Source organism: Orcinus orca, chromosome 2 (genome assembly GCF_937001465.1).
Source record: "Orcinus orca chromosome 2, mOrcOrc1.1, whole genome shotgun sequence".
Taxonomy (NCBI): Eukaryota; Metazoa; Chordata; class Mammalia; order Artiodactyla; family Delphinidae; genus Orcinus; species Orcinus orca.
Genome location: NC_064560.1, coordinates 167,192,414 through 167,215,862, shown reverse-complemented (window position 1 = coordinate 167,215,862; position 23,449 = coordinate 167,192,414). Strand labels below are relative to the sequence as shown.

Sequence of the window (23,449 nt, the reverse complement as noted above, 5' to 3'; positions counted from 1 at the left end):
TTCCCAGACCTACAGCCACAGTGATGCATGAAAATTTAAACCAGGTCATGTCACTTGCTTAAAAGCCTTCGATGATCTCCCATTCTACACGGACACAAATCAAAATCCCTAGAATTGGTCTGACTGGTCTGGCCCCTGCCCATCCAACTGTTTTAGGCCACAGGTCTCACCCTCACTCAGTGAACCCCAATCCCGATGAACCTGCAGTTCCTAGAATCCATCTTCCTCCAAAGGGCTTTGGCACCTTCTGGTCCCTCAGCTGAATGCTGTTCCCGGTCAACAGCTTCCTATCACCCAGGCTCAGCTCAGAGAGGTCGTCCCTGACCATCTTTTCTGAAGCAGAATTCTACCTTATATCCTAGCACAGTACCCGTTTATTTCCTTCTGAGCACTCACTACAATATAAACATGTCATTTCATGGCTTTGCTTACTTGTTTATTTTTGGCCTCCTCCATCAGACTGTAATTTCCCTGAAGGCAGGGGTCTGTCTGTTTACGGTCGTAGCTCCCTAGCACAGCACTGGCACTCATATACTTTTGGATGAAAGATTAAAAGTCCATTCCAAAAGTCACAATAGGATCTCAGCCCAGTGTCTCTCCTGCCCCTCCTGCTTCTACTCCTCTGCTCTCTTCCTCAAGGGGGTGGCCCGCTGCACAGGAGGCTGGGAAAGTGAGGAATCTGCTCTCTGGGCTGGTTTCTGACCCCGTGGGAAAAACCTGCAAAAGGGCTGAAAGCGGCAGTGAGGTTCTAGGGTGTTGATGGGGGCTGGAAGCAGAGTGATAACTCCCAATCGCCCACTCTGGTGTCCTGAGGAGATTCTTTCCCCAGCCTGGTCTCCCTCGTGGAAAAGAAGCCCCCTCTGCTGGACCACACAAGGATGCCGAAGACTGGGTACCCCCTAGAGGGAGCAGCTGTGAGATAGCCAGGAGTGGGTGAGATCTGGTATTTCAGGGCCAGGAAACAGATGTGGTAGTTTGAAAGGAAGCATTTGTACTCTCCCTCAGGGCTGCAGAACATCAAGGTTCAAACCTTGGGCATGTCGCTGGGCAAGGTCTGGCCCCCCCACTAACCCCCCGCCGCTCCATGTAGAGAGCGGGTGGGCTCTCCCATCCCACACAGGCACCTGGAGTCCTGGGCATTTGCCCAACCTTCTTAAGGGAGGTTGGCCAACCTTGACAGGACAGTAGTTTCTTGTGACATCCCTAGATCCTGGCAAGAAGCCCCAAGGCTCTGGGCAAGAATGGATCTGTACGTTCCAAGAAAGAGGCTTCTGTGGGAAGCAGAGCTATGGTGACATTTCTGTACCTCAGGGATCGGCTCGCAAGGAAGTAAGCCCTCTGGGAGCCACAGAAGCTCAGAACTGCGTTAGCAACACACCCTATCAGACCTGTCTCCCCTTCTCATCCTGAAAAGGAAATATTCAGCAGTCTCCAGAAAGCTGCCTGCTAAGCTCTCCCTGCTCCCCAGTTTATTGCAAAAACGTGTGGGCAGTAAACTCTCCTAATGAGAGGACTACATCCCACACAGTGGCGCCAACGCTAGACACGGCCAAGGACGCGGTGGGGTGACACGTAAAGGGATGCGAGGGCTTGGATCAAATCCAAGGCAGAAAGGGCCTGTTACCGCCTAGAGACTGGGGGTCCAATGGAGGGAAAGGGGAGGGGGTGACATCCAGGCAGGTTTGGCTCGAGGCAGGGATCCTGGAGATTATTTGTAAGTGTTCTGTCAACTTTTCAAGTGCCCTTCCTGGGATTCTGACAAATCAGTGAAAACTTGTATGACCATGAGGAATTTTTAAAACAGTCTCTAGAGCAAAATACAACATAACAAGCTCCAAGGACTTAAGTGATTCTACCCTGCTGTGGCCACTGCTCTGTGGGCATCTCACATGGGGCATGGGCTGCCCATGGGCTTTGGCGTTCTCTGCAGTCATCACTATTCCTTCTGTCCAGTTCTATGCAGGCACAGGGTCTGTCACCTGAAACGCTGTCTAGTCCTCTAAATGTTCCCATGGTCTGCGGTTTGCTTAGAGGTTAGTAGTTCTTAAACTTCAGTGTTGTTATGGGTCAGCTGACCTGCTTGATAAAATGAATATTCCCAGGCACCCTTCAGAGATTCTCATTGACTATGTCAGAAGTGTGGCCCCAGAATCTGCATTTCTACAAGCATCGCAGGTGACTCTGACGTAGGGGATCCTAAGACCCCACTTTGAGAAGTACTAAGAAATCACTGTGCAACTGATTGCTTTCCAATTCTTTTCTATTTAAATAATACTGCCATGAAGACGTTGTAGAGATGATTTTTTTTTCTTTTACCTTATTTTCTTTAGACATTTTCTTAAAATAAAGATTACGGAATCAAAGGATCGGAATTGTTTCGTAGTGTTTGCCAAAGTAGTCTCAAGGGAATTTGAATAATTGAGCATTAAGTTTTAGCATTTAAATTGATTTTTATAACAGTATAAAAGTTGTCCATATTGCAAGTTCGAGATTTATAATAGGGCCGGTCATTTTTCTATATAAAGCTTTGTGTGTGAACTATCGGCTCATTTCCTCTGATTACTTCTCAAAAAAGGAGCAGGATCCTGGCCTTTTATAGTTATATCAATTCCTTAGCTATTTTGGATAGAAAGCTTTATTTGCCACATATATTTCTCCCCCTTCTGTGGCTTTCATTTTTGGATTGGCTTTATTACATTCTGTGGCACAAAAGGCTTTTAACAACACATTTGGGTCCATCCGTCCTGTCTCTGATATCTCTTTCAGCAGTAGTCAAAATGTTTTCTCATCACAGTTGAAACGCATTTGCTTTTCCATTTCCTTCTCTGGCTTTTTATGACCCATTTGAAATGTATTGTAGTGCACGGTGGGAAAAAATATGGATATAAGCTAATTCTGATCCATGCTGATGTCCCACGATTTTTTGGAAAATTTATTTATTTATTAATTTATTTTCTTTTTTGGCCGTGCTGTGTGGCATGTGGGATCTTAGTTCCCCGACCAGGGATTGAAACTGTGCCCCCTGCAGTGGAAGCATGGAGTCTTAACCACTGGACCACCAGGGAAGTCCCCATGATGTACCACGATTTAGATGATATTTGTTAAATAGTGACTCTTTCTTATAGCCTTGTGTTGATGCTCATTCATCTTACATCAAGTCCTTAAATAACTTCAGTCTCTTTCTGTAGAGTCTATTCTATTCCCCTGGGCAGATTCTCTTGTCTTTACTCCAAGAAAATACAGTAATGGCTGTCTGGTTATTTTAAGTTCCCCCAAAACATTTTTTGACATTTTGCCCATTCATATTCCAGATGAGTTTTAGAATTTGTTAAATCTTGTGATCCATCTCATTGTGTTTTTAAGTTATATTCTTTTGTAATCTTAACTTTATTTAGACTTTATAATCAAGAGGAGAGTTCTTCATTCATTCATGTTTTCCTTTACTCTTCCCACTTTAAAATTTTCTTTGAAAAAATATCATTGAGGGGCTTCCCTGGTGGTGCAGTGGTTAAGAATCTGCCTGCCAATGCAAGGGACACGGGTTCGAGCCCTGGTCTGGGAAGATCCCACATGCAGTGGAGCAACTAAGCCCATGCGCCACAACTACTGAGCCTGCGCTCTAGAGCCCCCGAGTCACAGCTCCTGAGCCCGTGTGCCTAGAGCCTGTGCTCCACAACAAGAGAAGCCACCACAGTGAGAAGCTCATGCACCGCAACGAAGAGTAGCCCCCGCTCGCTGCAACTAGAGAAAGCCCACGCGCAGCAACGAAGACCCAACGCAGCCAAAAATAAATTTTAAAAAATAAAAATTTATAAATATACATATATATATATCATTTTTTCCAAGTTAAATGAATTCCCAACTATTTTGGGGGGAGGGAGGATCATTTTTGTGACTAAGCCAGCTCTCCCTCTTCCTTTTTCCTTCCCTCTGCCCCACTCTTAATTTATCCTTATACTCACTAAAATATAAGTGTTTTGACCCAAAATCCATGCCAATAAAATGATACACTCCCCCACCCCCACCCCCACCCCAGGCCCAGCGTATGTTGCTTCTTGGCTGCAGCCAGCAGCAGTATGTGAGCTGCTCTGAGGTCACCTCCACCTGTCTTACTCCCTTTTCCTTCCCCTGCCTGTAAGATGGGCAGAATTGTCCCGGCACCACCTTCCTGGGTCAGGACATAGCTGGTTAGGAAGACTTAGAGTATTCCAGAAGTGTCATCCCTATTTATTGAACAAAACAGGAAGATACAGTGTAGTAAGTTGAATGAGTATCCCCTCAAGTCCATATAGAACCTCAGGATGCGACCTTATTTGGAAAATAGGGTCTTCGCAAATGTAATTAGTTAAAATGAGGTCATACCTGGATTACAGTTGGCCCTAAATCTAATGACTGTTGTCTTTATAAAAGAGGAAACAGAGACACAGACACTCACACAGACAGACACACAGACGAAGAATGCCATTTGACAACAGAGGCAGAGATTGGGGTGATGATGCATCTATAGTCTAAGGAAGGCCAAGGATTGCTGGTCACCACCAAAAGCTGGCAGAAAGGCCTGGAGCAGATTCTCCCTCAAAGCCTCCAGAAGGAACCAACCCTGCCAATACCTTGATTTCAGACTTCTGACCCCCAGAACTGTGAGAGATAAATTTCTGCTGACTTAAGCCACCCATTTTGTGGTACTGTGTTACGGCAGCCCTATGAAGCTAGTCTACACAGGATCCCTGGTCTCACCTGAAATCGTCCCCAGTGCTGACTTTTCATTGTAGGATTATCTAAAACACAGAGAAATCTCCTTGTGAGCCTGCCCAAAGCAAAGAATGAACAGTCCACTCTGGAATGTAAATACTCAAGAAATGATGAGATTTTTCCTGTTTCCTGACCAACCACAAGTCTCTCTTTGTAGAAGGTGAACTATTTATGGCATATTCCAAGTTCTAAGAACCCAGGGCTCTTTTGCAAGGGAAGCAGTGTGATGTAATTCAAAAAGCTCGGAAACTGGGCTCAGACCACCAGGGCCTAAATCTCGACTCTCATTTACCAGAAGTGTCGCTCTGAGCTGGTCACTTAATCTCTTTGAGCTGGACTCCCAATCTGTAAAAGGAGACAATAAAAATTTATACCTAACATATTTTAGGGAGTTATTGCTGGGATCTGATGAGACAGTTTATGGGAAATCATTGTTTAAATTGTAAAGCATCAGGCAGATGTTATCAATCACTCGTGTTTGCCTGTGGGGTGGGCAGGACAGAGAGGAGGGGCAGGAGGGACATTTACTTCTCACTGTATCCTTTTTTTGTTGCATGCATATAGTGAAAATAATATGTTAAAAATATTTTAATGTGTAATGAAGGGGAAAATGTAAATAGAATTGTGTGCCCATTTCCATCGTCGCCCAGCGAAGACATCTAGAATGTGGGCACCAATGGCCCTCAGGTAGGAACCTCCGTCTCTCCGGAGCTTCCGGTGCAGGAGCTCCTGGGACACGACCCAGCTTATACCTCCTGAACCATTTTTCCTTGCTTGTGTTAATCCACAGTTTGGAAAATAGAATTGGGTGTCCAGCCCTGCCATGGATTTCACATTGTCTGATTTACCTTTTTGAAATCTAGAAAGAATAGGGACCCCTCTTGTCAAGTGATTGGGGCAACTTATAGAATTGTGTGTAAAGACAAAGGCATATTTGGGAAGGCATTTTCCCAGAGCATTTTGAGGTCTTGTGCTCATCCCAAAGGCATGGCAAGAAGTAAATGCTTTATACCCAGACAAAACTATAATTCTAAAAATACATGCACCCCTACGTTCATAGCGGCACTATTCACAATAGCCAAGAAATGGAAACAACCTAAATGTCCATCGACAGATGAGCGGATAAAGAAGATGTGGTATATACACGTACAATGGAGTATTACTCTGCCATTAAAAAGAATAAAATAATGCCATTTGCAGCAACATGGATGGACCTAGAGGTTATCACACTAAGTCAGAATGAGAAAGACAAATGCCACAGGATATCACTTATACGTGGAATCTAAAATATGACACAAATGAACATATCTCTGAAACAAAAACAGACTCACAGACATAGAGAACAGACTTGTGGTTGCCAGTGGGGAAGTGGGAGGGGGAGGAAAGGACTGGGAGTTTGGGATTAGCAGATACAAGCTATTATATATAGGATGGATAAACAACAAGGTCCTACTGTATAACACAGGGAACTATATTCAATATCCTGTGATAAACGATAATGGAAAAGAATATGAAGAAGAATATATGTATAACTGAGTCACTTTGCTGTACAGCAGAAATTAACACAACATTGTAAACCAACTATACTTCAATAAAATTAAAAAAAAAAAAGAGGTGATTTAATCAGAGTCCCCGAGGCATCAGAATGGGAAGCAGAGCCTTGCCTCCACTTAATGAAGCTCTCTGCCCACCCCCTGCCAGGTGATGAGCAGGTCCTCCAAGGTCCTGAGGGCTCATCTGGGTCCTTCCCCCGATTCTATGTCCCAGGGCTGTGCCTGACACTCGCACCAGCCCGCTCGCTGCCAAGACTCCACTCCTCCAGTTGTCACCACTGGCCTCTTCGAAAGCTCTATCCCCTCGACACCATCAGCACTAGCTGGTCAATGTGACACTCTACTTGGGTCAGCCTTCTGCCAATAAAGGCCCCCTCTTCATCCTGCTTCGGGGGTATAAGGCTTAGAGCAAAGTCCCTTGAGCCCCCAGTACGGAGGCTCCTTCGGCTCTGCCACACAACCCTCTCCTTCGGAGCACTGACATTTCAGACGGCACCAGCTGCGGGGCCAGCACAGCCTTTCTCCAGAACCATTTGGGCCTTGGTTTTGAGTTGGAGCCACCAGGTGAGGATCCTTCCCCACTTTAGCAGTGCCCTGATGTTATTCCCCACAACCTATCTTTCCCAAGCCCCGACTGTACATAAGTGAGCTCAGATTGTATACAGGATTCAGGTTCTGTCCCAGGAGGCCCTGGGTCCTTGTCATCCAGGGTGTGGGGTTGTCGAGCATAAGAGGGGGCTGGCATGTATGACCGTGGCCTGTCTCCATGGGCCTCAGCTCTAACCAAGACATAGCCAGGCTTGCCCTCCTCTTGTAAGAGTTTAACAAGGATGCTTGTGATTCCCTTATACACTATAATGGTTCAGAGCAACGACTTTGGAGTCAAAGACAAACCTGGGTTCAATCCCAGCTCCACAGTTCACAAGCCATGCAACCTTGAGCAAGTTACTTAATCTCCTGCGATCTCAGTTTCTTCATTTGTAAAATGAAGATCAAATAGAGCCAGGTTACAGGGATGTCAAAAGAAGGAAATGAGATAATGCATATAAAGGGCTAACTGTTGGTACCTGGCATGTAGTGAGCACTTAATAAATATTAACTTGTTGTTGTTATTAATGAAATGATTTAGTTTCTAGTGATAGCTTGAGCTTGGTGAACTTGAGCAAGTTATTTCACCTCTGTGGGCTCTTATTTTATATAAAATGAGAGGATGGGTCTTGAGCCTTGTATTCCTTCCTACTCCATGATCCTACGATTCCTTTGACCCTAATGGGGTAATTCCACCTGCCACGGGGACCAATGTTAGGATGATCAGATGAGAGAGGTTGCCAAAAGTCTACCAGGCTTCTTCAAACCAAAGCCTGTCTGTCTGCTGGCCTAGATCCCAGGGCGGCGGCAGGAAGGGCTGTGGGGAGTTTGCCTGTAGGAGTAGCCTGGTAGATAACCAATATTAAAGGAAGGAGTGCCAGGCCCTGAAGTCTACCTGAAAAACAGAGTCTGAGTTCCAAAGGAACAGGCATCGCTGAGTAGGGTAAATGTCTGCCCCAGACTGCGTCCTAGTAAGAAAAGTTGTGAGGTGACTCCGGGCTGAAAACGCGGTTTCTTGAGCTCTCTAAAGAGGCATTGTGGGCATTGGTTAAAGACCTGGCTGAAGAGCCAGGCTGCTTGACACTTTCCTAATGACTTACACACACTTAGTCTTCACAACAACCCAGAATCTTGGTTCTTCCACTTAGCAGCTCTGTGACCTTGGTCAAAGTACTTAACCTCCCTGGGCTTCACATTCCTCATTTGTGTAGCAGGGGTAGTAACAGGAGTTCCCCCCACTGAGTTGTTGTGAAGACTAAGTGTATATGAGTCCTTAGGAAGGTGCCAGGCATATAAGTGTTATATAAGTGCTGGCTGCGAATATTTTTATGATATTGCTTTGGGCTTGGTATGCTGAGGACGCCTTTGCACGGGGGAAGGCAGGTGGTCCCTGTAACGTTGCAGTAGAAACAGTCAGGAGCTTCCCCCTGAAGGTCTGGGGCATAGGTGGAGCTCCTATAAGACACTCTCTGGAGAGTCTCAGAAATGTGTGCAAAAGGCTTTTTGGATGGTCCCATAACAGTGGCAGAGCATACCAGAAAAATATAGTGTCTCACAAATTACTATAACCCCCCATGCAGGGGCCTGAGGAAACTAAGTTTACCCCATCATTATTCGGGATCGAATCCCCTCAAGTCGGATACCCCTGGATGGGCTAAACAGTAAATTGCCATCTGCCATTCAGCGCAAATGAGTTTCTCAGATGAGCCAGTGTTTTAGCAGAACCCAAGGAAATGAGAACTAAAATTGGATGGGGCAGGCGGGTCCTAGCACGGGTTCTGTGTGGGACAGCAGGTGGGTGGGCCCTGGGTGGCAGACAAGAAGCTCTGAGTGTGTTTTGGGCATACGTGGGGATTGCAGAGAGCAAGGAGGCAAGCACCCGACAAAGGTGGCCTGCTTCAACCTCGGGTTGAAGCCCCTGGGTCCACCATTGACAGACTCTCCGTGGGCCACAGCCCACCAGGGCTGCCCCTCATGCCCTCCCCTGGCCGACCGAGGTGGTCCTTCCCCGCGGAAGCCATCTCGACCGTGTGGGACTTGGCTGCCCCCTAACGGCCACTAGGCAGAAGTTCTTCTCTTATACTTGGAGAAAACGCGAAGATTTTACAACAGCATTTGGATAGCGCTTTTCAGTTAAAAGGCACTGTCACAAATATGAGTGTAGCCTTTCTGCTGAGTACGCCCCCTATCTCCCATAGTCTTCAGCCACTTGGAGCATATCTTCCCCCACCCGTCCCCAGCCACCTCCAACACTCCATGTTTCCGATTCCCTGGACTCGTCTAGTTTTTCCTTATGGGTGGAGGAAAGGGTCCTGGAGCCTGGGGAGGACTGGGTGAGTTCTGACTCCTCCAGGGCCTTGGGTCCTTGCTCCAGCCAGAGGACTGGAGAGCACAGCTGGAAAATGGCAGCCCCTCCGCTCAGCTTGCCCACGCTCTCCCTTCTTCACACAGTGGTCCTGACCCCCTGGACACATCTCAGGCCTAGAATTGCTCTGAGTGGCCTTTGCTTCTGAGTTGCAAACCCCAGGAGTCTGCAGCTTTCAGCTCCTCTTTAAAGCGGACTCCATCCTCACTATCCCCCCCAAAGCAGCACACATCCTGTCCTTTCTCTGCTGCTGTTTGAGGGGCTTACCGATTGTCCCCAGAGTGAAGGGGGTAGCAGATAATGAAACCTCCAACAGGGCAAATTACAGAGGTTCCCATACTTTCAAAGGTCTCACAGCCATGATCCCTCGTCTTTGGCTCCTAACTCTGCTGAGATCATTGAAAACCCCAAGGGTGAGGTTCAGATCCTCTTCCCTCCTCAGGAGCTCGGCCAAGATGCTCTCAGATCCAACAGTATTCTCCCTTGTGTGGAGTGTCCTAGAGGCCATTGCTGATTATCTTTCCGCAGGAAAAGGTAATCTGAGAGTCATACTGAATATTTTAAATGTTTGATGTGGTATGTGTTTTGCTTTTGGACGTGTTATTTTGAGAAACCACTTACCGATGTCTTGTTTGGGGCAGCATAAGCCAGCCATTAAAATGGTTTCATTCTGCGTATTAAACTTTGTTTCCCCAGGCAAGGCAAAGCAGTTGAGCCAGTTGGGATGACGTCCTTCCTCTCAAAGTGAGACCTGGGAAGAATTAAGGCAATGAGAGGGGAGGATGCAATGGAGGGGAGCTGGGTCTGCTCTGATGGACAAGAGCTGGGCTAGGACCACGGGGGGACCGACTCCCAAGCACATGATGGGATCACAGCAGTGGGCATGGCTTTCCTGATCCGATGGCACCCTGAGAGCCAGCCTGACCCCGTGAGCTTTGCCCCCCATGGAAGCCTCAGCAGGCTGGGGCCCAAGAAATGGGGAGGATGTAGGATGCTGAGAATGGATGTGAGAGGGAAGATGAGGGTGGAGGGGGTTGGTTCTACTTCCTTCTCTCTTAACGACCCCAATATTTCAGCTTCTCTCCCCTGCCTGGTGTTGAACATTCAGTTCCATTGGACCATAATAGGTGAGAAGAAAGAGAGGGATTTAAAATCCTTGAATTCCTCCAACTATTGCAGGAGCCATCAGAAACACCCACCAAGGGCTCACTTGCACTTGGATGCTTCCGAGTAGGGTGACAGCCACACACTTGCCCTCTCTGGGGGGAAACAACATCCCCTGAGATGGAAGAAACACTTGGGACCTAAAGGTAGCTGCATCAGCACAAGCTCGTTATCCACACTCTTCCCTTTTTTGCAGCTCCCTCTGACTGTGCCAATATCGCCACAACTCTCTCCCGTCTTGTCTCAGACTTCCCGCTTCCTCTTTCCTGTGCTACCCCACTTTCCCTGAGTTCCCCAGTTGGGCAATGGGCACAGCCTCTCCCCACTCTGTGGCCCCTCCCCACCTCTCAGTCTTGGCCCCCTTAAGGGCTCCCCATTCTGTGAGCACCAAGGGTGCCCGGACTGTGCTAGGGGCTGGTAGAGGAAATTCCTATAGTATAATCTCTCTTACGAAGAAGCTGGTTGGGGAGGAGACTGGGGAGGGGTGGTCATAGGTCAGGAAAGAACTACAGGGACTTCCCTGGTGGCACAGTGGTTAAGAATCCGCCTGCCAATGCAGGGGACACGGGTTCGAGCCCTGGTCCGGGAAGATCCCGCGTGCTGCGGAGCAACTAAGCCCGTGTGCCACAACTACTGAGCCCGGGTACCACAACTACTGAAGTCCGCGCGCGTAGAGTCCATGCTCTGCAACAAAGAGAAGCCACTGCAATGAGAAGCCCGCGCACCGCATCGTAGAGTAGAACCCGCTCACCGCAACTAGAGAAAGCCCACACGCAGCAATGAAGACCCAAGGCAGCCAAAAATAAATAAAAATTTTAAAAATTAAAAAAAAGAAAGAACTACAAAGCCTTGTCGTAAGTACTATCCTAGAGGTTTACACAGATGGTCGCTTAATTTTTTAAATTCACTCTTGGAAACAATATGCTCCCAATCCCTTTTTGTCCCTTTCCTTCCAGCTTGGGACGCTTTTGAGAGAATGTGATGTTTGTTGCTGCAAACACACTGAAGATGACAGGGCAGAAAAATGGGAAAAGCCTGGTTTTTGATGGCAGCATTAAGCCATTGAATCAAGTCTGAAACCATCTATCTCCAGACTTCTTGTTAAGTAAATAAAAACATCCCCCTAGGGTTTAAGCTACTGTTAGTTGACTTTTTGGTTACTTGTAGCCCAAAGCATTATAACCAATACGCATTTTCTTCCCTGAATGAGAGAAGAAAATTAAGGGGGATTTGGGGATGGACAAATCACAGTTCTAGTGACCAGTCTGGGCAAACCCAAGTTCTTTGTGGAAAGGGGCAGAAAATCCTGTGGTAGATGGGCCAACTTCACCTTTGTTTAACTTTTTCAGCCAATATTTATAGAGTGGCACCTACGTCCCGGGCATCAGGGTTAAGTTGCTGAGGCTAAAATCAAAAGCAAAACCACACACGGTCCCAGTTCTCATGAGGTTTAGAATCCAATGAGGGAGTAAGACATTAACCAAATAGTAATCCTAACAAGTAAATAATTAGAAGCTGAGCTAAGCACATGGAGGAAAGGAACAGATGCTGTGAGAACCTACAATACAATACATACAACAAAGCCTGGAAGCTGGAAAGACCTCCCTGAGAAAGCAATCTATCTATCTATAAGCTAGGAGCTGAAGGAGGAAGGGGACGGGTGAACCAGGCAGAAGCTAGTGAGGGCTGGGGATACTGGGAGCAGTGCATGCAAAGGCCCTGGGGCAGGAGGGAACCAGGCTGGTTTAAGAGCTCTGAGAGAAGCAGACTAGAGTTTAAGTGGGTTGAAAAGTTTGCCTTCAGTGTCTCCCCAAATCTGGCCTACCAGTGTTCCCCATGATCCCCCCTGCTTCTTTGCTCATCCCACACTGCCCTTCAGGAACCCTGTGTCCTCAAGGCTCTTTGACTAAAGTTTGCACATTCTGGAACTCCACCCAGACCTGCCTTTCCCTCTAACCCCACCCTTCAAATGACCCTCCTCCCTATCAAAACCCCCTTTGCCTCCCCAAAAACCAATCTATCAAAGAATTTCTCCTATATTTTCTTCTTAAAAAAGAGTGAGAGGGCTTCCCTGATGGCGCAGTGGTTGAGAATCTGCCTGCCAATGCAGGGGACACGGGTTCAAGCCCTGGTCTGGGAAGATCCCACATGCCGCGGAGCAACTGGACACGTGAGCCACAACTACTGAGCCTGCGCGTCTGGAGCCTGTGCTCCGCAACAAGAGAGGCCGCAATAGTGAGAGGCCCGCGCACCGTGATGAAGAGTGGCCCCTGCTTGCCACAACTAGAGAAAGCCCTCGCACAGAAACGAAGACCCAACACAGCCATAAATAAATAAATAAATTTATAAAAAAAAAAAAAAGAGTGAGAGAGCAAGTGAATGAGATATTGAGAGAGAAAACCAGCCTGTCACTGTTGGAATTCAGACAGCAAGCAAATTTTAGGCAGGAGGCAGGCCCTGGACCTGGCACCTCCCACACACCCTCCTCCATAAGACACCAGTGGGCTCTGCATGGGAGATGCCTGGGGTGCAGTTCGGGCTCTCAGGGTGGGCTGGCTGCTCCCTTCCCTTCCTGGATACACCAGTAACTTCTCCTCCGCCATGGAACTCAGAGGTCTCTGTACCCAGGTTTCTCACTGCAACTGTGCCTGGGGCTTTGGGGGAGGGCTGGGCCACCCTCTGAAGAACTGACTTCAAAAGGCCTAAGGAGCGGCAGTGTGGCCCAGTGGGAGGCGGCTGGCTTTGGAACTAGACAGCTCTGGGGCGTGACCTGGGCCATCACTAAGCTTTCTGAGCCACACTTGCCTCATCTGCAAAAAGGGAGTAAGATTATCTTCTTTACAGAGTTTCTGTGAGGATTAGAAATAAAAATGTATAAAAGAAGGAGAGAGAGGAGATTTTTAAACCTAAGCTAGGGCTCAAGCACAAATCTAGTGTCCAGGAATTAGCATTCAGTCTCAATTTCAAATATTTTGCCCTACATGTCCACTCCCGTGTATTGGGCCCTGGGTCCTGAGTTTTTCTTTGGAAAGCAAGATGACCCCTGTAAGTCAAGATCTGCACGGTCCAATTTGCTAGCCACTGGTTACATGTGGCTCCATAATTCTCACTGAAATAAAATGTAAACTTCAGTTCCACACCCTAGCCACATTTTAAGCGCTCAATAGCCATTAGTGGTATTGGACAGGGCAGATATAAAACATTTCCATCAGAAAAGAAAGTTCTATTGGATAACGCTGGCTTAGAGAAAAGGACCATGTGTAAACAGGAGGTCCGCTTATTTTACTTGTCATCCCACTCCTGGACCAAGACACAGACTGGGACCAGCTGGTGGTTAGAGAAGCACTACATGCGTGCGATTGTGTCTTTGTGTGTGTGTGTGTGTGTGTGTGTGTGTGTGTGTGTGTGCGCGCGCACGCGCGCACATGCATGTGTGTATGGGTGGTGGACAGGCCAGGTGTCCAGCCCTCAGACTTTTAAGATGAGCTCAGTGACACCACTTGCAGGGCTTGAGCTGGTGGGTAAAGTCGCAGAATGAGAGCCCACCACAGAGGTCTCAAACCTGCCCCATCTGTGAGACAGCAAGGCTGGGGGCAGCGAAGAGGTCCCCACCCTGGAACCCAGTCCTGACTCAGGACCCCAGGAGGAAGGACCTCCTGGTGTTAATTCTAAGGCAGAAGGGGAAGAAGGTGTGAGGCTACAAGATGCAAATGTGCAGCCCTTGGGGCACAGGGACATGTAACTCGGATAGCTACCTTGATTCAGGGGCTATGACAAGGAGCCGGAGGGTAAAACAAATACACTTCCCAAGAGTCTGCTCCAAAAAGGACACATGAGGAGGGGATTGAGTCATCCCAGGTCCTAGGGCTGGGCTGACCCACCCCAGGTCTGCCCTCCCTGGTTGCCTCTGGGTCTCACACACAAGCACTGCATCCTCTCAAGTTGACCATGGTCTTCAGGGAAATATGGACTGTTCCCCACCAGGCCTACTTCCCAGAGACCCTGACATCATAGGTGACAGGCTTCCTACCCAAGTCCACTTCCAGGAGCCAGCAATGTACTGAGCAGGCCACAATCACAAGGAGAAGCACCTCAAGGCACCCCAGAGCATTTCACGCCTGCAGACCAGGCAGCTCCCTGGGATTGTGCTACAGAGTTACCTGTCCTCCAAAATGCCTCCATCCCCTGCATTCTGTTATTCATTCAGAAGTCACTGGAGGGAGACGCAAGAGGGAGGAGATATGGGGATATATGTATACGTATAGCTGATTCACCTTGTTATACAGCAGAAACCAACACACCATTGTAAAGCAATTATACTCCAATAAAGATGTTAAAAAAAATTTAAAAAAAGAAGTCACTGGAGGGATTTCCCTGGCAGGCCGGTAGTTGGGACTCTGTGCTTCCACTGCATGGGGCACAGGTTCAATCCCTGGTCGGGGAACTAAGATCCCGTGTGCAGAGCAGTGCAGCTAAAAATAGATAAAATAAAATATTACACGTTTAAAAAAAGAAAAAAAAGTGATAAAAAAAAGAGAAGTCTTTGGAGCACCAGGCCTCTGTGCTGCTCCATTCCTTGGGAGACCAGCTCCGTAGAATACAATACACTACCTCACTGCACCTCTGAGGTTACGAGCCCAGAGTTGGAGTCAGACCTGTATCACCTTGGCAAGTTACTTCTGTTTCTCTACGTGTACATGCAGAGAAAAACAGCAGCTACCCCACAGGTCCGTTGGGATTAATACACCACTTAGCACGGTACCCTAAATATGTCAGCTATCATTATTACTAGTAAGCTGTGGTTACACACAGCGCTGAGCCACAGCTCTGTCTGGGAGTAGCTGAAGGGGGCTTCAGTAGCTGAGGTGGGTCTGCGACAGGCAGGGTCATATGCTAGAGAGGGAAGTGGGGAGGACCATTCTGGGAGGAGGACAATTGTCTTGCCCAGTCCTTGGGGCTGCCTGCCTGACTGGGCTGACCCCTGAGCCTCCCCCACTTTTCCCTTCCTAAGCCAATCAAGAGACACCACGAGGGGTAAGAGGGAGAGAGGGAGGGAGGGAGGAGGTGGCCATGATCTGTGTCCTGGTTTGGGGTGGACACAAAGCTGAGGGCTGGATAGCTCACCACCGCATCTTCACATCTCTGGCCATAGCGTGTCCCCATCCCTGGAAAAGTACCATGAGGGATCCAGGACTGTCCTCAATATAAGCTGCCTGGCGGTGGCCTCTAGAAAGAGAAGGCACAACTGCCCTTTTAGCACGGAGTACCCTGTCTTGTCATAGGAAGTGACGAGCAGGTCTGGTTGTCAGAATGACCTCAGAAACTCACTGTCGGTCTTTTTATCCTAATAATGACAACTAAAATTGTAACAGTGGCAGTAATGTTTAAAACCTGCAGTTTTTCTGGTATCAGTTTCCTTATTGCTATGTTGATATCTCATTCATCCAGAATTCAGTATCTGGCAACCTCACTCATGTGCAAAACAAAGTACAGAAACAGAAATCAGGTGAAGGAGGAAAAGCCTGGAGAAGCTGAAATAGATACCACATGATGACAGCACTAATGCTTCTGGACGCCATTTATCCCTTTTCTTAAGCACCATCTAATAACCCGGGTTAGTTGTCTGAGTCTAATCAGATTGTAGGCAATTTATAGAGTAGCCGCTGGAGATGGGCACCCTGACAGCAAGAGAAGTGGCAGCCGGTAATAAGGGAGGAGAGAGAGAAACTATGAAAAGCAGACCACAAACCCATAAAGCACAGCAGTCTGGCTCTGTTTCAGAGGGCGTGTTAGACAGCATCTCTGCAGTTCCTGCCTAATTCCATGCTCTTCCCAACGGGCTCAGAAGATACATCTCTAGAAGTCCAACGGGTGAGTGATGCAATGGTTAGCACTGTGTTCATATAGGGCCAACCCTCACCCATCCAGTCTCAAGCTCTCCCCAGCATTTCTGAGAGATGCAATGTTACCTACTTCTTGTTACCACTTTTTTTCCCCCACTGAGGAGACAATCCAGAAGGAAGAGCCCTAGCCTGGTGTCTGGAGACCCGAGTCACCCGTCCACCCAACCGTTATTCTTTGAGCTCCTGCTATGAGGCTCCATTTCCTCCCCTGTAAAGTGAAGGTTGGTCCACGTAAGCTCTCAGACTGATAGTTCATGTTTTCAGGACGAGGCTGTTTGGGGCTGGGCAATAATGATCACTAACATTATCAAGGGTTGACCAGGCACAGGTGCTTTCTAAGTGCTTTACGTAGCTAAGCTTTAATCCTCCAAACAACCCTATGAGGCTCAGGTTAAGTGGCAAAGGGCCCAGCAATTGTTTTAATACCTAGCTGTCAATGTCTTGAAATTCTTAATTTTTGAACCAGGAGCCCACCTTTTCATTTGGTATTGGGCCCTGCAAATTACGTTGCCGGTCTCCCCTCTAGAGTAGCTGAGTAACTGACAGTTGTGGTCCCTGACCGACGACAATAGCTAGCATCATCTGAGAGCTAGTCAGAAATGCAGAGTCCCAGGCCCGGCACAGCCCTCCGGAGTCAGATCTGCGCTTTTGTCAAGATCAGATCCAGAGCCTGCAATTTCAATCGCTGTCGTCTGCTATTTCCTTCCATGTCCGCATTTACTGGAAACAGGAAAGACCTCAATTTCTGATCATCAAGTGAGGGGAGATTCACCTTGCTTCTGGGAAGTGGGCTTCTAAGGGCCCCAGATCCTAGAACAGCGTGGGCAGGCCCCCCGCACAGACTGTCAGCAGCGTCAGCTAATTCAGACGTTACACTGTCCCCAGGACCGGACTGGGGTGGGACTAGGACGGCGGCGCCAAGGAGAGGAGGGCGCAGAATTTAAGGAGGCACGCGCTCCCAGGTACTGATTCCGCAGCCGCACGGCTCTGATATGCGTGCCTCAGGTGAGAAAAGTGAAAAGTGTAAGTGAGGGGAAAGTGAGAAGTCTCGGTTAGCTGGCGCTTCCCCCACCGGTTCGGCGCCCGTCCGCGCTGTTCCGCAGGCGCGCGTGGGGCGCTTAGAAGAGCCAGGCTCCAGTCCTGGGGATTTCTGGTTAGAGCAGCTCCGGTACAGGGTACGCCAAAAAAGAGCCTGATTGCTCAGAATCAGAATTCAATCCTTTCACCATCTCTTCTCATTTTTAACCCTAGGAAGCTGGCAGCAACCCTGTACCCCTCTGGTACCTTTAAGCTCACAGCTCTGCGTTGGAGATGGTTGGGGCTGCCTTCACCCGGCATCAGAGAACCCCTCCCGGGGCGGAGCTGGGTGCGTGGGGCCGGCGGCTTTTGTGCCCGCATGAGTGCAGGCGGGAGGCCAGGCTGGAGGTGGCTCACCTGAATTCAGCTCGAGTCATTCACAGCACCCGGGAGAGGCCAGAGACTCCCTGGGGCAGCGTCTAGTTGGGGCTCTGCATCAGCAAGGGCGCTGACCTTCAGCTGGCACCCATGGCTGCTGGAGTGGAGAGGGTCCTGCTGATGGGAGGGCTGAGAAGCTCAGTGATTTTCCAGGGCCGAGGTTCCCAGAGCCGACATAACTTCAGAGCTTTTCCTCACCTGCAGAGATTTCTAAAATTAGGATTCTCCAGTCCACACACATCAGAATCTCCTGGAGATGGCCCCTGCTACTTTTATATGAAGTAGAAAAAAGGTGCCCACTCTGAGCAGATGCGCCCTGCTGGGATGTGGCTTGGCAAGTGGATGGAGCCTTCAGGTGAAGAAACGCCCTCCTCTTAGGAGTGCAGCCCTGGGGGCTCGGAGATCTTGGACTGAGGGACACACATTGCCCTCGGCCCCATTTGCCCGCTTTATGCAGAACAGAACCTGCACTGCTGTGAGCCATGGACCTGGGTGGGGTTGGTGAAAGCCTTGCAGGTATTTCTGATGACTGGCCAATGGGAGTCTCTGAGGCCTGGAGAGTGGATGTGATATATCTTGGCCAAACATGGCGCCATGGCCACTCACTTCCTGTGGGGTTCCTCAGACATTCCCAGGCACCTTTCTTTATTACCCACACAGAATAAACAAAAAGAAAGCCTAACCTCCAGGAATAACATTTAGGGAAGGGAGTGAAGGAGGGAAGAGGAAGGAAGGGGGAAGAGGAGGAGGGGAGGGCCCTTATCTACATTAAACAGGTCCAGCTCTGCCTGTGAGCACAGCTGAGTCATGCTAGGTGTCCTGCTCCACCCCCCACCACCTGGAAGTGAGACAGCTGCCAATGGGCATTTCTCCTTCAGGACTGGGTTCTGGGGGCTACACAGGCTTGCTGGTACTGGTGGCAGGGAGTCTGGGCTCTCCTCCACCAAAGGCTGGCTGAGCACCCTGGAGGGAGTGACACCCCTCTCAAGGTGTTCCAGCCTTTCCAGTGGAAAAGGGAGGTGAGTTCCAGGGTGTTAATGAGAGGGCACTCCACCGCTTCATGTCTGGGAGAGGTTCCGAGTCATGTAGTTCTTTTGGCATTGCCCTGTAGCATCCATTATGGTGAGAGTGGGCAGCTGGGATAGAGAGGTGGGTGTATCAGTTTTCACTAAGTTACACCATGGTAACAAGCAACCCCTCCCTTCAAACCTCAGTAATTACAACAACAAAGGCTTACTTCTCACTCAGTCTGGCTGCAGCTCCCTTCCCAAGTTGTCTTCGTTAATGGATCCAAGCTGTAGGAACAGCCCCTCTCTGGGTCATGCTGGGCTGTGGCACAGGGAAAGAGCAATGGTGGAACCAAGTGATGGTGCTTAAAGCGGCTGCTGGGATATGCAGCTGACGTTTCATTGGGCAAAGCAAGACACGTGACCCATCCCAAGTCTCTTGCGTGTGACTTGGAGCAGGGACGTATGATTCTATCACAAGGATAGGGCAGTGAATAATCAGGAACAGTAATGCAATCTCCCACAGTGGGACCCTGACTTAGGCCAAGGGGATTCCTTCTAAGGAAGAGAGAACATCCTTTGGCCAAAGGAGACAGTATGAAGTGGTGAGAAGGCTTGGAATCAGACAGGTCTAGATTATAACCTGGACTCAGCCACATACTAGCTGTGTGATCTTGTCCAAGTTATTTACCTTCTCTGAATCTTCTTTTCCATCTACAGAATGGGTATAATACTTAGTTCACAGGGAAATTTTGAGGCTTAAATGAGATAGTAAATATTAAGTCTTTGGCACATAGTAGGAATACAGTAAATAAAAACTCCCTACTCTACTCCCTGCCCATCTTTTGTATCTTATCCATAACTCTGGAGGTATTTATTACCAAGACTCCATCTACTAACCTCACAGGGTTGGGATCAAGTGGAACAGAGAGAATTTATTGTGTTCTTACTACATACCAGGCACTGAACCACACAGTTTACCTTCATGATCTCACTTGTTTTGTCCAATAACCCTGTGAGGTAGGTACGATTATTACCCCATTTTATAGATGAGGAAAATAAGGATCAGAGAAGATAAGTAACTTGCCAAAGGTCATGCAGTGACAGAAATAGGATTTAAAGCCATGCTTTAGATTCCAGGACCCATGCTCTAGAGCAATGATTTTTGAGAGTGATTTGTTTGGTAGATAAGAAAAGAAACTGAGAGTAAGTTTGGAAACTTATGGCAGGTGGACATTGCCATGACATTCAAGCTAAAGCGAAATAGCCTTATTTCGCTGAACAGAATACAGACTAGTTTAGGTGATGTAGAAGTCTCTGGTAAATTGCATGTGGTGGAGGCCATTCTAGTCATGCAAGTAGGACCACGCAATTGTCTATGACTCAGAGGAAATGAAAATCGCTGGTCGTCACCACAGACGGCGTGAGGGGCAATGATCTGGAACACTGCATTCACTATGTGCTGGTGGGCCTGCCGGGTCAGCTGCGGCAGACCAGGGAAATATTTGTGGTTAATCAAAATGATACCTTGTTTACACTGATGGGTGAGGCCTGGGGGCAGGTTTGTGTATTACCCATGGCAACTGGTTTGTGCCTTGTACACAGGATACACTCAATATGAGTCTCCTGCTCCAGCGAGTGAATGAATGAATTGATGGATGAATGAATGAATATGTTTCTCACTGTAAGAGGGCAATTTGATGGCCTTGGGCAAGGCCAAGGTTTGGGCAAAATTTCTCTTCCAACTTTTCCTGTTGCCTGCACTCTTAGCTCCTCCTAGAAATGTGGTACATTTCTAGAAAGCAGTTTGGCAACATGTGTCAAGAATTTTAAAAATTTATACGCTTTAACCTAAAATTAAGCCCTAGATATTTATCTGAAATAATCAGGGATGTAGCAAAATCTTTATGTATAGAGATATTTATCATAGCATCATTTACACAGTGAAACAGGAAATTCAACCTAAATGGAAATGATCAAATAAATACATTATGAAATAGGCATGATGAAATATTATGCAGCCATTAAAGTTATGTTTTTGAATTGTTTTTAATGATTTGATGAGATGCTTATTAGCTATGACAAATGGAAAAGGAAGGGTTTAAATTTTTTAAATAAAATTTAATAAAAATATATGTGCACGTAAAAATACTCATCATCTGTCTAGGTGATGGGATTTGAGTGGTTTTATCCTTTTGGGTATTTTCTAAACTTTCTATAATGAGCACAGATTATTTTTATGATCAGAAAAAATATAGAAAACATTGTTTAAAGTCTTTTCTGGTTTTGCAGACAGTCACTCCCTCACTGCAGTCCTGCTCTGATGCAGGACACTGCTGGGGGAAGTGCCCCTGCATTTGCCAGGAGCAAGCCTTACATGGTTAGCTTGTATTCTGGTCCTGGCTTTGCCACTAACTGGCTGTGGGACTGCGGACAAGTCATTTTATTTATCTGGGCTTTGGGGTCCTCATTTATAAAATGAGGTTACTGGATTAGATGATTTAAGAATTAAATTCTGATTCTGTGATTCTAACAAACTCACTGGGTCAAGGTATTCATTGTGAATAAGGCTTCATGATTTATCCTTTTCTAGTGTTAGTAAATGGGATTCTTAGCTATAGCTAAAGAAGTGACTCTCTAATGGTAGAATTTCATATCACACTGTGAATCACCTACACCCAAATACTGACCTTATAGCTCTCTACAGCTTACACATTCTAGACATCAGCTGGCCCTTTTGACAGAGTCAGAGTCCCTTCCACATCAGCCTCTGGCCCTGAAAGGGAGACGGGAGGTGTCTCTCTGGAAGAACAAGACAAGTTCCTTGGTCCCGAGTTTCCTTCCCTTCCCTGCTTCCTTCCTCCAGTCTCAAGCTCTTTCCCACTGTCTCTCTGCTTCCTCTATCTCCATCCTCTTTGCTGTGGTTGAGTCTGGTTTATGTTAGTGTAGTTCCCTGGTGGACTGGTGGCTCAGCCACCACAACCAGGGGAAGAGGGAGTGTGACTCATGCCCTGTGTCCAGTGAGTCAGACTCGGGGTGGGCTGGACCAGGGGCTTCCCTAGGACAGGAAGCAGGTTCTTAGTATGCAGAGGCCTTAGCTCCCTCCTAATATGGACGCTGCCAGGATAGAGGACCAATCTTTCTCCCTTTCCCATTTCTGTGAACTCATTTAGGAACCCCTCTTGCCAAAGAAAATGCCACCTCTTCTAAGCCTCAGAAGGTTGTGTCTGGGTAAGGCCAAAACTGCCTCTGTGCCAAATGACTGCCCCCCAGCAACCGAGAAGAAGAAGGAGAATAACAGACCATAGTTAGAGCCAAAGAGGATAAGAATTTCCCATTCTAGTCTCTCATGTCCTGGGTTTGAGCCTAGCAAGTTTTCACAGCTCCGATTATCCTTTCCTCCTCTTCCCAGCTCTTGACATGAGAAACAAGTGCATTCACACTGCCCTGGGGTTAAAATCCAAGTTTGTGTGACCTTGGGCAGGTTATTTAACTGCTTCAAGTTTCAGTTTCCTTGGCTGGAAAGAATGAGATAATAAACTCACCTCATGGCATGTTGTGCATTAAATAGAACCCAGCACCCAATACAGGCCTGGCTTTAGAAGGTGCTGAGTCGACGTTCAGTCTGCAATGGAGTGGAAGCCCCATTGCTTTTGGACTCCTCTGAGATCCAAAAGTCGCTTTTTGCAGAAGGCTGAAATGGGCCATTTCCAGGGCACGGGAGCCCGTTGTGCTTTGGGAGTGGGCTCCAGGCTGGGTCTGAAAGGCAGTCGGGGCACCATCTCCCAATCTAGAGCTTTCTCTTCCCTTTGAGGCATCTGGGGCCTTTCCCCTTCCTGGTGAACAGTCCTAACAGGGCCCTTCACACTGCAGGGCAAACAAGGAATAAACTGACCTTCTCCTAAGGACTACCAGACAGGATCAGTTTTACTGATGCTTCCTTTTGTTTCCGGCTCCAATATGGCTTGTTGTCCATCCATCCAGTCCTCACTTAAATTTGTGACATTCTGTTCATCATGGATTTTTTTTTGCATTAATTTTTACTAAAATTTGAAAAAATATTTAACATATTTTAAAACATTGCATTAAAATATTATTTATCTTGATTACTGAGCTCCTTGGCACTCCCTTAACTTTTGCCCCTAATGATGGAAACTTCAGCTCTAACTTTTTGAGGGAAGAGGTGTATTTTGGGGACCGACTGTGCCTGCTTCCTTAAACCTTTTCTCTGCCCCCACCAGAGGCCAGGATAAAGCTCCCAGCCTGGTTCCAACTCCTCCACTCTCCCACCCCCATTTCCATGGAGCTCAGGAATGACCCCAAATCTTTGAAATCCTTTCGGTTCAGCTTAATTCCGTTAAGTATTAGTCAACAGCAATATACTAAGTGCCAGGCAAGTACCTGGTTAAGGCTGGGAGTGGAGGAAGATGGGCAAAGACGGGAAGAGTCAGAGGCGCAGAGCGCGCTGGGGGGACCTGGATGGAGAGAGCCTGGGCGGGGTAGGCTCCGGGAGGCGACACGGGGGCGGCCCTCCCCTGAGGACTAACCACGAACCTTAGGGCACCTTCGGCGGGGAGACCACGTCAGAAATCCCGTCCAGGATTGACTTCCTGCCCGGGAGGCCCCGCGGCCTCGGGCTCTGGGCGCGGGCCAGCGGGGCGG

At 48.0% G+C, this 23,449-nt stretch overlaps 1 long non-coding RNA gene across 2 annotated transcripts; it reads right to left on the bottom strand.

Moving 5' to 3' along the window:
- Positions 1–260: 260 nt before the first annotated feature.
- LOC117201642 (uncharacterized) lies at positions 261–23,443 on the bottom strand. 2 transcript variants are annotated; one of them, XR_004483704.2, is made up of 7 exons: positions 23,342–23,443; positions 22,683–22,830; positions 21,478–21,589; positions 19,018–19,109; positions 17,760–17,978; positions 9,880–10,009; positions 261–5,097 (listed from the first exon to the last, which is right to left on the bottom strand). It is a non-coding gene; the product is annotated as an uncharacterized LOC117201642 (long non-coding RNA). The 2 variants fall into 2 exon arrangements; XR_004483709.2 differs by lacking the exon at positions 21,478–21,589.
- Positions 23,444–23,449: the final 6 nt, after the last annotated feature.